This window comes from Aplysia californica, unplaced genomic scaffold, assembly GCF_000002075.1.
Source record: "Aplysia californica isolate F4 #8 unplaced genomic scaffold, AplCal3.0 scaffold00370, whole genome shotgun sequence".
Lineage (NCBI taxonomy): Eukaryota > Metazoa > Mollusca > Gastropoda > Aplysiida > Aplysiidae > Aplysia > Aplysia californica.
In genome coordinates this window covers 446,177-453,828 of record NW_004797640.1, presented here as the reverse complement: position 1 = coordinate 453,828, position 7,652 = coordinate 446,177, and positions in this window count along the sequence as shown.

Here is a 7,652-nt window from a genome sequence, read left to right as displayed (position 1 = left end):
CATGCAAAGTTTTCGTAGCAAAAGTCATGAGAAGACAGACAAAGTCGATGATGTGCAATATAATTGTAGTGACTTAAATTCACATTGCAATTATTATTACTGGCTTTTGTTTGCATGCAGTTTTTGTTTCCAGACTTTAATCTAGAATTTTCAAAGAGAATTCCATCTCTGTTTATTTCATAACTCTTTACATAAAAATATATATTACAAAATTATTCCTTATGTTATTGTTACTGACTATGTTGTCACTTACACTTGGTACATGATGCTTTGGCTGAGGTTTCTGTGTACATGTTAAGCAACAGAGCCGTGGAGAACTTGCCCAAACTTTTGTTTTTTTTACGTTTGTTGATTTATCAGTCCGAACTACTGTACATATATTGTAATATATATTAAATGATTTACGCAGGGATTCTTAAGTTTGTTTTTTGTTGTTGAGTTTTTGAGGTAATATTTATTTGACTAAGAAAGTTACATAAAACGTGGACAGTTTTTGCTCCAATAAAAGGCCTGAAGCAACTTGATTTTGGTTTCTGAGAGCTTCTGGTTTCAATGAAACTGGTTCAAAAGTGGCTGAAGAGAAAAGACTTTATATAAAAAATATGAAAAAGCCACAGATCAGGTTTGGGAGAAAAGGAAACATCTAGAGGCAGCAAGAAAGAGGAATTGTTGTGAAGACAATAGGAAATCAAGGGAGGAGATACCTTTTCACTTTGAGAGGTCGTGTATGAAATTCAAATTTTCTTATTGGACGTATATGTGTTTGGTGGGGGCTTGAGTTTCATATGACCGCAAAGAAAGCTGTACTGGTATGCGAGTTTGTGAAAAGGGCTTAGCTCAAGATCTATGCCCAATAATAATAATATGGTGTGAATTGTTTTTGTGTCATAGCTCCAAGTTTCAGAGCTCTTGTCTGAATTTAACAATGACCTTGGCATACATCTTCATCTTTAAAACCATTCATCTTGTTTTTGCTGCTGCTGCTTGTTATGACATTAAAATTAAAGAATATTCGAGAGAAAAGTTTGATCTTTCAGTGTTTTGCTTCATGATTTTTTTATATCCCTGATATAGTCTGCATACTCTTCGGGGGATTGGGGTGGGGGTTTTGAGAAACTAAAAAAAAGACAAATTCGAAGACTATTTCTGTATTAGATGTGTTTAAAAAACCCAAAACAAAACAAAAAAACTTTAAAAGATTACAGTGCAGCATCTCTATATACAACTTTTTTTTTGATGATGCTTGATAAATCACTCGTATTCTTATTTCTTTGAACTTTTTCCCCCTGCCTGTTGCTTGTTTTGTCTCATGATGTCTGCGATGGTTTTCTCTTGCTGCTTCTCATTTGTCTTTTCTTATCAATTCATTCGTATGCTGTAGTGACGGCTGTTTTTTTCAGCAAGTGATAGACTGCCACTTTTCCCACCAGGTTCCTCTCCTCGTGGTTTCTATCAGTGCAGTTGCTATGCTTTTCCTCTACCTGATTGTTTGTGGGTGGGTGGTTGGCGGGTGCTCTGGTGTGGTTTGCTTCTTCTTTCCTGTCAAAGATCTGTCGTCCTTATCTCCCCTTTTTCTTTTTTATGTTTGTTACTCTCTTGTAACACCTCTAATCTTCTGGCGCTCATATGACCTTTTATGCAGTTGCGAGCGCCGTAAAACGTCTACTAAAACTAAACTGATTGTCTGTACGAAAAACAAAACAAACGCTAGCTGTGCAACAAAACATTCCCTCAAATATCAACAGCACAAAAACTTGTAGCAAAAACTACAGATTTTTAAAAGTCTTTGTAAGAGTTATATTTGTTTTAGTAGAGGTTTTACGGCGCTCGCAACTGCATAAGGTCATATGAGCACCAAGGAGTGGATGGATGTCAACAGAGAAGTCCTTACAGGGAATCAGACTTACTCTGCCCACCTCTTTAGCTTCAGCAGCACATACTCTGCTTTGACTATCAAGGCACCCCGGAAATAACGGGTCACAAGAGTGTGACAAACATACAAAAGAAGTAGAGGAAAATGACGATAGTCTGGATTAGGACAGAAAAAGCAGAAGTTCCCTGTTGTAGTTCAGGCAGTTATGAGCATGACATTCTTGGATCAGCCCATTTTTGTAAGAGTTTTACATCACTGGCAACACAATTAGATCATGTAAGTGCTGAAGATTAGACAGTAACACACGTTAAAAAGGAAGAGCGATAAAGATGATAGATGTTCTTATTGTGTCGATGATTTGTGTAATTCTCTTTACTCAAACTCAAAGTAGTAAAATAGAAAAAAGAAAGAAAAATGAATTCCCGGTAGCTGAAACGGTACACTGACACAGTTCTAGTTTGTTACTCTCTTGTAACTCCTCTAATCTTGGGCTCTTATAAATATATGACCTTATTGTGTTGCAAGTGCCGTAAAACTCTTACTGAAACAAAAAAATAGCAACTCTCAACTGGGCAAAGAAGTAGAAAGAGAACCTCTTAGCAGGAGCCCCTTCCCAAAACCACGTTTAAAAAAATGTAAAAAAGATTTCCCTACCAGTCCATAAAAATATAAAGAAAATGTTTTAAAAAAACAACCCCACCAAGTTTTCTTCAAAAATTACAGAGAAGAATAAACACAAACTTAACGAAAAGTTTCATGTCAGCAAATATTCAGTATTTATTCACATTGCATCAAAGTCAAAGTAACAAGATACTTTACACTCACCCTAACATTCCATAGTAAACAAAGCCTCAGTTTGGTTCAAAAATACTTCTTGTGAGAACAGTTTCCATGTCGTATAAGAGCACTGTATAACGATCGGCATCCATATCACACTTGGTCTTGGAGAGCTTTCACACTGAAGTGGCAAAAGACAAAAAATAACGACGGTGTTCTGGTTAACCTGCGTCACTGGAAAAAAATGGGTCAACCCTGTTATTTTTTGTGCTCTAAAACCTATTGCTGAGGGCAATTTTTAAGCCCTCGATAGAAATCATGATTCAGCATCCGCTATAAATAGCACATGTACAAAGGTACTTCAGACTGACTTGAGTCTTTTCTCATCATCTAATTTAGATAGGTTGTTTCTTTGTGTGCTCTGAAAGTTTTTAAAAAATCAGTTACACCCTTATAGCATAACACCATTGACATTTGTTTGAGCTCCACTTGTAAATGAAAGAAAGAAACACTGAGAAAATTTGGGAACTCCTGTACGAAAAGACTTCATAACAATAACATTTCAATTTCAATTATTGGATCTTGAAAAAGAACGCTATATATGCATAAATGCCATTTTTATCATTTAACACTCTCTGCTCAATACTAAATTATAAATAGCTTAGGAAAACACTTGGCCCTATGCACTCTACCTGCTTCATAATTAAAATTTTTTTTTTAACGCAGGTCTTTTTAACTTCCCCATTGAAAAAACCCCCCAATTGAGATAATTTAGGAGGCAAGCTTCAATCAACCATGCCTGTCAAAGCCAGCTAGGACTGAGAGGGATACAACAACATCCCAGAAAGAAGACATAAATATTCAATTAAAATTCTCCCCACTTTGAAATCGAATTCAGGTCTCCTGTGTACCATAGCGAAGTATCTAATCAACCGCTACATCACAGTCACTCTACCTCCAAAATGACAATCACTAGAAGGTCGAAAAACTCATATATCAAAACAAGACAGACCGTTACCACTTAAGTGTGAAAGCTGCCAATCTCATGAATTGACATGAAACATGATGCCATGACAAGCTCCCATCTCGTGCCACATGATCCACATATATATGCATAAATGTTGACATGGTAATGATAGTGTTATTGTCAAGTTTATTTAAATATTCAACAAAAGTAAAGGAAATCAAATTCAGTAAATTCCTCTGCATAGACACATCATTACAAATACGGAATCACTTTATGCACAGATGACAAGAGCTGAAAGAAACAAGCCAGCTGGTTTCTGTGGGTGAGATTGGGACTCGTTCAAATGATGCGGCTGACACTTGGGAAAAGCAGGCCTATGACAGTTTGCTTTGAGGGTCGATAATGGCCAGTGGTAGAGAGGATGCATGTTCAAGTTCACATGTGAAGCAAAGTAGATGAAACTACAGTATTGTCTTGACAGGATGCGAGTCTACCGCAGTCTTACAACAACCCAGGCAGAAAGAGACAGCTAGTCCGTATATATAGCCATGCTCAGGAGGAGAGAAGAGTATTCGGGGAAAAAAGTGCTTCCTTCTCTTCAAAGACACAGTTTTTAGACAGCACTACCAGGACATGAACCTATGAGCACTCAATCTTAACTGAACTCTTTCTATACCAAGCACCGGTTCATCAGTGCCTTTCTCCACACTTTTTGATTGTGCTGATGACTCATGGCACATAAAGAGTTACATCTGACAGCCTGGCTACTCCACCACTGACATCAGTATCATTTAGTAACACATCTATAGGGGATGTTTTTCCATCTCTGCCATATGCTGTGGTGAAAGACCAGATGTTCAGCCCTAGGAAAAGGACACTAATGCAATAAACAAAACAGGCTCTAATATAATATCCTATAAAAAAGGCCCATTCATCTACGGAAGCATGTGATTCTTTCACTATTTGATACTTTGATTTCTTGCAAATAGTTATTTATGTTCAGTCAATCATCAACCCCTTCTTACAAATAATAAGCAAAATGTACCTATTCAACTATTCATGTCTTCAAAATAGAAGCTCATTCATTTACGTTAACAGGTGGTACCAATCGGCCGTATGATCATCACAATTGTATCACATAAATAATTTATGGAGAGCATTTATTGTTCACGAAGCATGTGGTAATGAGAACAGTGGATCCACGTTGGAACATGAGAAAACAGCTCAACTTACAGATCTCGGGGTACATGTATCTTTTTGTTTATTAGTAGGAGGGAGAAATGCGCCAGTACAGATCAATCTACGGACTACGGAGAGAGTCAGTAAAGAATATAAAGCAAAAAAGGGCAGACACACTACACATGGATTTCTTGACGTCTTGTAGTTACAATATCAATAAAAGTCTGAGATTCTCTTTCTGTTTCTTCTTCACTCTCTCTCTCTCTCACACACAATTGCACGCATGCACACACATACACACACACAAACACAAACTCTCTCTCTTTCTTTCTCAGAAACCCAGAAAGACAAAAACGAGACAAGCTGAAAACTTAGAATCAGCTGACAGATATTGCCGTAACTTCCAGGAAGTATACACTATAAACTTTCCATCTTTTAGTGAAGTTTTTGGGTTGGGATCGAAAACAGGAATTAAAAAATGATAAATTTGCAGCGTATGAATTTTGAAGTAAAGGAAAAAAATGAAGAAAGATAGTTCTTGTTGAAACACTTTTAAACAGCGAGTAGCGGAGCCTCATATCTGTCTCCCACTCATATTAACATGCACACAATGCTCCTATGGCAACTTTGTTGTAAGTCTTAAACAAATCTTCTCAACAGAAAACAAAATGTACAGTGTCTACTGTACAATGTAGGTAGATCAATGGTTAAAAAACTGATTAATCAACAAGGACAACAACAACAACAAAAAAAAGAAGGTTCTTTGTAAAGTTCACTTATCCGTGACTTTTAAGATTAAAAGAAAACAGAAACCCAACTCCGTACTTCTAAAATGTGCAAATTATCTTAATCCAGTGTCTCAATATCATACAAAGGCATGTAGGAATTAAAAAATTGTCAAGAATACATAATAAACAATACGTTCACCCGTAAAAATATTCAGGTCCCTTGAAAACACCAAACACTTTGGATACTGGCTTTGAAAATTTCCTGGCTCACAGTCATGTAAAGGACTTTGAAAAGGTTACCTAATTCGGCAGCAAAGTCTTTTCAACATGATAAAAGAATATGAAAACCCTGGTCAGATCTTTCGCATTTTCAATTTCAAGTCTCTCCACAAATCTTAGAGCAAAAGATTAACACGTCTTATTTTGCCTTAATTTTCCTCCACAAATTTTACTGAAAAACATTAAAAGGTGGTGTTTTGTCTTAAATCTTGGGTCAGAATCTTTTTACCATTGTAGAACTGCAAAAATATTAATTAATTAAGGTGGACATGCTAATAAAGTTAAATAAGCTTCAAAGAATCTTTGAAGACATAATGTTTTGGTTCAGTCAACAAAGAAAATATAAACACATTGCTGCAGTGTGAAGCAATAATATTAATTTCTCTCATTATCCCAAGGGTACAAACTATTGAATTATAGAAGCATGTTAGAACTGCAAGTCAATCACAGTACAAATCAATTATGCCACTAAAAAAAAGAAAAAAGCGTATCCGTTACTCCAAGCAGTTCAGGCAAAAATTATCAACTAAGTCTCTCCCTCTCTCTCTCTCTCACTCAGTTTTTCCCTTATCTCACAAGAAGAAAAAGAAAAATGTCAATCTCTAAAATAATTATCAACTAATAACTCTTCCTTTTTCCATCTGTCATGTGATGAAAAGAATACAAAAACTTTCAAATCATCACTAAAGACTATGTTACTATGTCTCTCTCTACCTCATTCTCTCTAAAAAAATTTAAATAAAATTCTTTCATCCAGACAACCAGCAACAATTTTCCACGTACTTTGGCACTCACACAGAGAGGTAAAGAACCTCTGGTCTCCCTCTCTCTCTCACTCAGTCGTTCTCTATCTCTCAAGAAGAAAAAGAAAAAATGTCAAACTCTAAAACAATGATCAACTTATAACTCTCCCTCTCCCTATCTGTCAAGCGATGAAAAAATATCAAACTGTCAAATCATCACTAAAAACTATGTCTCTCTCTACCTCTTTCTCTCTCTCAAAAAAAGAAAGACAATCTTTCATCTAGACAACCAGCAACAATTCTCCACACACTTTGACACTCACACAGAGAGGTAAAGAACCCCGCCATAATATCGGTATAGCACCAAGGAATATTTGGAAAAGAGACAAAGTCAGAAAGCAAAATATTATATAAAAACATGGTGGTCCTCCTAGGTCAGGACCTATTCTAATACTCGTTTTTCTCTTTTGATTAACACAGAAAATAACAAGTGAGAAAAAGGATGTCAACACTGCACTCACAATGTAAACAGAACATGATGGACTGCATGTTTCATCTTTTGGACCTTCACAAAACGTTAGTGTTCAGAAGAAATAAAGGGCTAGCTCGGGTTATTTAACTTTCAGAATCACAACCCATATTTATTTTTCACAGTAACATCATGACTTAATGAGATGGTAGGTATTGTAAACATGACGGGTCATCAGGCAACTGATTAAATCATAGTCTCACATGATTTATTTATCAAACGCATAATATTTTTTCAGTACCTCAATAGTTTGCCTTTCTTACTCTACCAATGTAACTATTCAGTGAATTTATCAAGTGAGAAAAACAAAAAAATCTTGTTCATTGACCACATGAGCAGAAAAGGAAACCTGGAAAGACTCATTCCTTTAGCAAAGACCACTGAAATGAAACAGAGGAAGACAAAAACGCAAATTTTCTCTCACATCAAAATAATCTGGCAAAACACAGCAGCCTCCATAACATTGAATTCCTGAGAGCTTCCAATGACAGTCAGGAAAAACTGAGCAGGAACACCAAAATCTGTCACAAACCCTGACAACTGAACTGCCATTTGAATGAACTCCCCCCTCCCCCCC